At 56.1% G+C, this 9,112-nt stretch overlaps 1 protein-coding gene across 6 annotated transcripts in view; it reads left to right on the top strand.

Moving 5' to 3' along the window:
• Window positions 1-5,090: 5,090 nt before the first annotated feature.
• TMEM51 (transmembrane protein 51) overlaps window positions 5,091-9,112 on the top strand; it is a 54,241-nt gene continuing 50,219 nt past the window's right edge. For 5 of the 6 annotated variants that reach the window (XM_060625098.3, XM_060625093.3, XM_060625092.3 and 2 more), the window contains exon 1: window positions 5,091-5,438. The gene's annotated coding sequence lies outside the window, so the exon portion shown is untranslated. Of the gene's footprint in view, window positions 5,439-6,448; window positions 6,627-9,112 lie in introns of those variants that run through there. The other variant, XM_060625095.3, reaches the window with a different exon arrangement.

Here is a 9,112-nt window from a genome sequence, read left to right as displayed (position 1 = left end):
GATAAGGAGAGAGAATCGGGGCTGTCTGTGCTCACGGGCCTCAAGACGCTGTGCTCTAATGCCGTGAGGCCCTCACTAGCTCCATCCTGGGCTGTCTGATTCGTCTACACAGACCCAGTTACACTGGCAACTCAGGTAGAGACGTATTTTTTGACACGCACATTTTTCAGGAAACGGGGTGAACACGGTTTCATTTAAGCCGACAGTCCCACTACCCGATTTCACCGTGCACTCTATGAGCACAATGTCTCCGTCACGCAGCCCTGATTCAAGCTTCCGAGAGGCTGGCTCAGTATGTCACAGGTGACGCCCGCACGCAAGACACATCCCTTCCCGGTGACTAATGTGAACCGCTCCAGATGAAGGCCACGTTCCAAGTACACGTACGTATGGGATTTACTGCTGACTCTGGCAAGAGTCACGCAGTGGAGACATTGCTCAGCCCCTCAAGGGTTTAGAAATGAGCCGCGTCAAGAGTAAGTGGGAAGAAGGAGTCACCTGCTCAGAATGGACTAAAGGAAAAGAGAGGCAGCAGGGAAGGCACAGGAGCAAAGGGTCCTGGCCTCCTTTTTTTTTCTTCGTTTATGCTATTAATTTAATACATTCTTATTGAAAAAAATTATGTCCCCCATCACACACACACACACACACACACACACACACACACACACACACATTTTCACTTTTCAATTTCTAAGGGTAACCAGAGTTTGGTTTCATTCCTCCCATGCATTTTCTTTTTTTTTTTTTTTTTAATATGTATTTATTAAGTAACCTCTGCACCCAACATGGGGCTCGAATTTACAACTCCAAGATCACCTGCTCTACCAACTGAGCCAGCCAGGCACCCCTTCCATGCATTTTCTATGCATAAGTAAAATATATGTGCCTACATCTTAAAAAATAAAACCGTTTGTGTGGCATGATCATGTTCAGTCCCTTGCCTTTCTCAGTTAATGATACATGTTGGATACTCTTCCCTGTCAGATAGCTCTTTCTCCTTCTTTTTCACGTCCACATAGCATTCCGGCACAAGCCCACACCAGAATTTATTCAGCTCTCTTCTGGTGGCATTCAGGTTGGTAACCGTTTTTCGCTGTTATAAGTAGTCAGCCATGAAAATCCTTGAACACCTGTTCTTGAGAACCTGGGTGAGTTCTACGTGGTTATCTATTCCTCTAGGTAGATTTTCAGCTTCACTTCCTGACAGATTGAGGACTAGTCACCAGCCAGAGACAGTCTAATATTTTAAATTAGCATCTTGCCCACTCAGCCCGAGAGAGCAGAAATGTTTGCCAGGAGAATGCTCAGAGAAGCATCTTCTCCTCTTAGAATCCAGACGTTTGGAAAGGGACAGGCTGGTGCCCCAAGTGATCGTGTTCAGATGGCGCTGGTTCCTGCAAAGTAGGTATTATTAGCACCAATTAAAAAAAATTTTTTTTAATATTTATTTACCTTTGAGAGAGACAGAGAGAGACAACAGTGTGAGCAGGGGAGGGGCAGAGAGAGAGAGGGAGACACAGAATCTGAAGCCGGCTCCAGGCTCTGAGCTGTCAGCACAGAGCCCGATGCGGGGCTTGAACTCCTCAACTGCAAGACCGTGATCTGAGCCAAAGTAGGATGCTTATCCGGCTGAGCCACCCAGGCACCCCTTAGCATCACTGTTTCTACAGATGAGGAAATTGAGGTTCAGAGGGGACAAGATATCTTCCCAGCATCACACAACTCATAAGCAGCAGAGGACCCAGAAACGAAAAGACGGAGCTAATGAAATCCCCGCCTCATCCTAAATTCATGGTTCAGGCCGGATCACGGTGCCTCTCAGGAGAAGAGATTGATGGTGGGCAAAGGTAGGCGTCTACATCTGTCTACATGGCTGAGTTCGCAAGACCTGTTAGTTTCCTGTGGCTTCTGCAACAAACCACCACAAACTTCATGGCTTAGAACAACACGAGTTCATTATCGTACAATTCTAGAGGTCAGAAGTCCAAACTCTGTCTCGGTGGCTAAAAGTAAGGTGTCAGCAAAGCCGTGCTCCTTCTGGAAGGCCCAGGGGAGAATCCATCACTGACCTTTTCCACCTTCTAGGAGCTTCTAGCACATTCCTGGGCTCATAGTCCCTCCCAGGACACATCGCTCTGCCCTCTGCTTCCACCACTACATCTCTTTCTCTGACCCTCATGCCTCCCTCTTCTAAGAACCCGTGACGACACCCAGTCCACCAGGATAATCCAGAATAATCACCCCATGTCAAGGGCCTTAACTGAATCATATCTGCAAAATCCCTTTTACCATGTAAGGTAACGCATCTGCATTCGAATGCACATTTGAATATGAATGTCTTTGGGCAGCCCTGATCCTTCCTGTCCCCTGGAATTCCTAGCCTAGTGGTTAACACCAAGCACATACATCATTTCGAATCCTGGTCCTCCCACTTGTTAGCAGATGGAGGTGTGTAATTTCTCTGAGTCTCAGTTAGTCTGGCCTGAAACACCAAAATAATAGAATTTCCCTTCTAAGGCTGTTTTAGGATTAAACAATACAATGTTCCAGAACTCTTGAAACATAGTGCTCAGTAAATGGGAATCATCGTCTTCCCCCACTGCCTGTTATGGTCACGGCTAACAGAATTTCCACCGTTCGAGATTTACTTCTTTGGCTCTTTCGCCAAGGACATATCTTGGGCCCTTGTCAGTCAAGTCTGGCTCCTCAATAAGACCCAGCGAACCAGAGAGAATCAGAGAAACTCACCGTGTAGAGGGAAAGGGCTGCGAAGGGTAGGATGACAAGGAGAGATGTGGCAAAAAAAAAAAAAACAACTTTGCCAGTTTCTAGTTTTGCCTGTGGCTCTGCTTTGGATGGGAATTTCTCCAGCCTCTCCCCAGATTAGCCGGGGTGAGCTGCCTAAAAGGAACACTCTGAGGATGATTTGCTGAGATAGACCTGCCCGGTTAGGTTTGCAGCAGAGCTGGGTGGCTCTGGAGTAGGATCCAGGCGTGGAAAAGTACTGACGCCCTTGGCCTGCAGGTAGGAGCTGCAGCCGCTGTCTGAAATGATTGTCCCCAGTCCAGGCCTCTCCAAAGTCGGTCTTGCAGAGTGAAATGAAAGCCAGATTCTGGGTCTTATCTGAAAGTGGGACTGTTTCCCATCAACCATTTGGAGACTGGAAGTTTCCCAAATTCACGGTCTAAACTTGGTGATGGAATATACAGCCCTCCGATGTGAGCTTGTCAGCACAGGCACCTGCCTACACAAAGAGTTCTCCCCATTCAATAAAATAATGTGACCATTTGGGGCTCTCATTCATCCCCCCAAAAAATTAATTGAGCACCTGCCGAGGGCCAGGAGAAGTGGGCGGGACACAGCGGTCCCTATCCTCAAGGAGAGCAGGAGGCAGGCTTGTAAAGAGTTATGTCACCGTGCAGAGTGAGACAGAAGCGACTTCTTTTCCTGAAGGACAGACAGGAGAAGCAGGGAACCTTGTCTCAAGGGGGAGAGTGCGTGCACAGTGACAAGGAGTTCTCCCAAAGCAGGGAGAGCGCGGGCTTTGGAGCCCACGAGCTGGGATCTAACTCCTGATACTTCCCAGCTGTGTGGCCTTGGGCAATTGGTGACCTCACCTTTCAGAGCCTCAGCTTTCTCTTCTATAAAATGGGTGTAACCCAAAAGTATCTCTGAGGTTGTTAAAAGGATTAAGTGGGCTGGGCAGTGAGTAGCTGCCTGGCAACAGGTCCATAGTGAGGATGTGAGAGATAGTTGTTACTGTCATACTCATGGAGACGCATCACTGTTTCCCTAAATGCTTTCCTCACCCCCAAATCACAAGACAGCCCCAAATATGCCTATTTGTGAACACGAAGGTCCTGTTAGACTGCGACTGTTCAAAAGGCAACAATGGGGAAAAAAAGCACCCACATGGGACAACATAGGTATACACACGTTTGGATGATGCCCACCCATGAACTTGGCAGTTTGGAAGTGAACTCCATTGGATTCCACCAGGGTGTCTAATTTCATCCCGGACACAGCCGATTCCCAATAGGAGGCGCCTTCTGTCCTCAGGGATAGTCTCTGATACCCGGCCAGCTGCCTATTGGCTTTTCTCAGGGTTTGAGCTTCAAAGAACTGAACCGAGAAGGGGACCCCGGCCTGTCCTCTCTTGGAATTCAAACAACCTAAGATTGGGAGAGGAGGCGGCTTCCCTTCTCCCCCTGTGTTCAGAATCCAGCTTCTTGTGCGGTCTGGCTGAGATCAATTTGGGCGCCGCACAGGTTCCAGGGCAAACCTCCAGGTGCGGGGGGCAGAGGCGCCCTCGCCAGCTCGGGCTTACCCTCCCCAGCTCGGGCTTACCCTCCCCAGAGCCAGGTCTCAGGCAGCGGTTCTGAGGCGCTAAACAGAGGTGGGCCGCCGCCCGCATCCCGGTGGTCGGGACGACGACAGCCCGTGTTCCACCGGGAAAGTTCTCCGGAAAGCTGGGAACGAGCACCGGGCAGGCGAAATTCTCCGGCCAGGGCGCCCGCACCCCGTATGCAGGCGCGGGCTCCCCGAAGGGGCTCCACCCGGGGCCGGGCCACCGGGAAGCCGCAGGGGGTGCTCAGGGGACCCGGGAGGGGTGGGCGACCGGGCGGAGGGCAGGAGCCGACTCGCTTTTTAAAAACCTGCTTCCTTCTTCCCCGACTCCACCCATCAGTCACCTCGCAAACCACCGGCCCAGGGCGGTGCGGGCGGGCCCCGGCGCCCCGAACACGCCCTAGGGTGGAGAGGGAGGCGGCAGCCTCCCCGGGAAGTGGGGGTCGAGGCCGGCGCACCGGGCGGCCAGGTGAGTGTCCCGCCAGGTAGAGGCGCGGCAGGCGGGTCCGCAGGGCCGTACCAGCCTCCGGGGCGGGGGAGTCTCCCAGCGCTACTTAACCCTTAACTAACCTGGACTCCCGGCCCGAGTCACCCTCCCCCCCTCCCACCCCCACGTCCCGTTCCGCGGCCCCGGGTTGGGGATGTTTGGACCCTGCTCCCTCCCCCCATCCCTGCTTCGCCAACTCCTAGCGGCAGGGGGCAGGGGAGGACTTGGCCTAGCGTCCACTCCCCCAGCCCACCCGAGGACGTGGGTGCCGCCGGCCCGGGGGTGGCGCGGAGGGCAGGGCGGGAGGGTCGACCGGTGGGCGGCGCCTCTCCAGGCCCGAGGCCGCTCGGGGCCGGCGCCGCCCTCGGCCTCTCGCCGTCCCTCCCTCCTGCACGCCGGCGCCTCGAGGCTGCGCTTCCTGCGTCCCCATCCCGGTCCCGGCGCGGGCGGTGCGCCCTCTCCGCCACCGCCTCGCTGGGTCGGGACTCCCCGAGCCCTGGGATCACAGCGCCCCGGAAGAGGCAGCCCGAGGGGACGGGGTCGTGGAGTCCCCGGTCCCCGGTAGTGCGACCGTGACCGAGCTGGCCCCGCAGCCGCCCGGGTGAGTCTGCGCCGCCGCGCCTTCCGCTCCGCGGAGCCCGGCGGAGTGAGTGTTGGCTCCCCGCCCGGCCGGGGAGGGAGTCGAGGGCAGTCTGGGTCTGTCCGTCCGTCCGTCCGTCCGGGAGCTTCCTGTCCCGGGTCTGCGGCCGGGAGGACTCGGAACCCGCAGTCGCCGGAGCCGCGCCCCAGCGGTGCGGGACCCCCCGCCTCCCGGCATCGCGCTGGCCTCGGCCGGGGGAAGGCGGCCTGCCTCCGGGGCTCCCCGTGGGCGGGGACAGGTGCCCTCCGCCTGGCGGGTTTCGAACCCTTGGCCTCCCCCAAGAGGCACCTTCCACCCGCGCTTAGAGCCGAGCTTCCCAGGAAGTCCCCGGAAACCACCCTGGCGCTGCGCGATGGACCCCCCTTCTCCCATCCCTAACTTTTGTGGAAATCGAGGCTTTTCAGGGATTTCGATTGGAGTGTGTGTTTCACGTACTAGAAAAAAAAAAAAAAAAAAAAAAACGGTGAGAAATCGGGCGCGAGCTAAGTGGGGTGAAACTCAGTTTCTTCGCTGTTCAATGCGCATGACAGGCCCCTGGGCTGAGGCGGGGGCACTCGTGCCTGGCACACAGCAGGTACTTGCCTGCCGTCCAACCCAGATCTTTTGTCTGCTTCCTGACGGGAGACGTGTGGCCTGGGAGCGCCAAGTCTGGTTGACAGGGATGGTCACCTAGAGAAAGCAAGCTTTCCGTAACCGAGAGGTGGGGGGACAGGGAACCTGGATGTCCTTACGGTTCCCCGGCCGGTCGCTGCCGTGCGGCACCTGTGCACTCTCGGTTGAGCTTGGGTGGCCCCGGGCCAGATCCCTCCAAGCCGCGCGGGTGGTCCGGGCCCTGGGAACCCAGGAGCCTCGGGAGCGGCGGGGGCGGGGCCCGGGTGGGCGGGGCCGCGGCGGCGGGGGCGGGGCCGGGGTCAGCCCAGAAGTGCCACTGGAGAGGGGTTACCCTGCAGGGCTGGATTTTGGTTTTCGTTCTGCGTGGTTAGTTTGGAGCATAGCTTCTGTAGTTGAAAGGTCGGCTCTGGGACCTGTGAACGGCTTTTGCGCTTTGGAGACTTGTCACACGAGGATCTCGTCCTAAGTGTATAGGAAGACGTGGAATTGGGAAGGAGCCCCTTTCCCTCCAAACACTTCCTCTGCAGCCTGCCAGAGGTACTGCCCAACCTGGGAGAAAAGGCAGAAGAGAGAGGAAGGGGAGGAGGCTGGCGGTGTATCTGCTCCTCAGGAGGTTCTGTCCAGGGGTTGGGTGATTGGGACCTCCTGGGAGCTGCGCGAGGGCCAGGCCTGCCCCAGGGATGCAGGGCCCAGGGGCCTTAAAAGCTCCCAGCCTCGTGACTGGTAAATGCCAAGCATTGCTGGGAGGCGGTGATATACAGTCAGGCCCCAGCACTGGCTCACTGTGTGTGACCTGCCGCACCGAGCCTCGGTTTCTTCATCTGTACTCTGGGAATGATGCCCTCCTAAGTGGGACCTTCATGCCTAGCCCCTAGCAAGTATTCTGTAGGAAATGATGTCACAGGGCTTAGAGGAGAACAAGAGACAGAAAAGAACTCGGGCTGAGGTGTGCCAGGAGGTCCTGCTAAAAAAAGAATGTTGGAATATTGAACAGTGTATCAGTCCCCCAGGGAGAGGGAGGAAGGGTGTCTGGGTCGATGGAACAGCATAAGCAAAGGCCCAGAGGTGCGGGGGTAATGGGGCGTGCTGGGCCTGGAGGGCTGTGCTCAGGCAGTGGCAGGCAGGTTTGTGGGAAGGTGGAGAAAGTCAAGGGAACGGAGCGGCTGGAATGAGCTAGACTGAATAGGCAGGGGGCTGGTCGTTACAGATGGGACTCTCTCACGTGAGCGCCTTGGAGTCATCCAACAGCTGGTGACAGAGTGCCTTCCGTGGCCCAGGCACTGTTCTAGGTGCTCGGTATGGATCACTGAGCAAGAAAGACGCAAGGGAGTCATTCGATCCCGTTGATATGCGAGGAAGATAACTCTGGCTGTGTGAAGTCACATGAGAGTTTGGGGAAGGCTGCTGGGGGCAGGGGGTGGGAGGAGGGGGACCTCTAGGCTGGGGGCAGTGGGAATGAAGCAGGGGGTGCTGGAGTGGAGACCCACACAGGAGGCGGAGATTAACACACGGTCTTAACACGTGCCCGCTGGTCAAGGGTGACGTTTGTGGATTTGGTGTGGGGTCCAAGCTGCCAGCCTGTCTTCTACCAGAGAGAGCGGGCGAGTGCCCGGGACCTTGGCAGGGTCCAAGCGCCCGTCCTCCCCGCCCCCCCACCCCCCCCACCCGTGGCTTCCCCGCTCCCTGGCTCCAGGAGGCACAAGACCCAGGAGCTTCTGTGTGAAGAATGGCAAAGCTGGAGGCTGAGCCAGGAGCCCGCCTCCTGGGCAACCTGCCTCTTTCAGGGCTCCTGTTTTTCGGGTCATGGTTCTGGTAAATGTTCTCTCCCTCCGTGGGCCTGGCAGTAAAACCCTGCAGAGCCCCAGGGCTGGACGAGGCTGAAGCATGAAGGGCTTTGGCTCTGGGCCTCTCTTCCCCGGGGCTCCAAATCAAGGGGGAATTTGAGGGACCGAGCAGAGTTTTCTCCCTAGGCACTAGGAAAGTTCCAGAATGTGGTGAAGGGTCTGCTTCTGGCTCCGGGCTTTTGCTTTCACTTTGGTTGTGAAGCTTGGATGGGTCATTCTCGCCACTGGCAGCTGTAAGAGAACCTTCCGTGTTGGATGGAAGTTACCCTTTGCTTGGAGAGGGACCACACTGTCTTTCACCTGCCACAGGAGGACCCTAGAATGCCTTGGGTGCAAGGGACCACGCTCATTTGATGAGTAAAACTCAGAGTGGGGAGGAATGCCTGGGGGGCTCAGTCAGTTAAGAGTCCAACTCTTGATTTCGGCTCAGGGCGTGATCTCACATTTCAGTTCGTGAGTTCGAGCCCCACATCGGGCTCCATGCTACTTGGGATTCTCTCTCTCTCTCCATTTCTCTCTCCCGTGCATGCTCGCTCTCTCTCTCGCTCTCTCTCTCTCTCTCTCAAAATAAATAATAAAAGACTTAAAAAAAAAAAAAAACTCAGAGAGGGGAAGGGCACGCAGCAGCAGAACTGGGACGGAAACCCACCTGACCGCTCTAGGGTCGTCTGCGTTCTCCCAGGAGGTCTGACTGCAATCAGGTCAGAGACTTGTTTTAGAGCCCAGTTTAGCACAGGTTTGGTGGTTTCTCAGGATGTCTGTCTTGCTTCATATAAAGTCTCGCTTCTCCCCAGCCTGGACAGGTGGCCCGCTTGGCCTGTTAACAGTTTTTGTTCTCCTTCTCTTGGATCGAGCCCTTGGCACACTGGCTGCCTCTCCTGGGAGCTCTGGCTCCCCAAAGAAACAGGTTGCTTGTTCGGGTTTCCCTGTTTCAGCCCAGACTGCCCCAAGACCCTGGCCAGAGGCAGCCCTCCCAGGGGCCGCGCTGAGCTCTCCCACTAGCTGTGGCCTCAGACTGATTCTTGACTCCTCCCTCCCCTCAGTCCCAACCCTTATCTCCAGAGGCCGATTGGCCCTGCCTTCCATCCAGAGTTGTTTACTTGGGCTGAGCTGCCAACAGTCCCCTTATTCTCTCTTGCCCTAGATTTATCAGCCTTTGCAGCCCTTAAACCTGAATGC

This window comes from Panthera onca, chromosome C1 (assembly GCF_046562875.1).
Source record: "Panthera onca isolate mPanOnc1 chromosome C1, mPanOnc1 haplotype 2, whole genome shotgun sequence".
In the NCBI taxonomy this organism is placed as follows: Eukaryota; Metazoa; Chordata; class Mammalia; order Carnivora; family Felidae; genus Panthera; species Panthera onca.
Note: the sequence above shows the minus strand (reverse complement) of the source record. Positions and strands in the feature narration are given on the sequence as shown.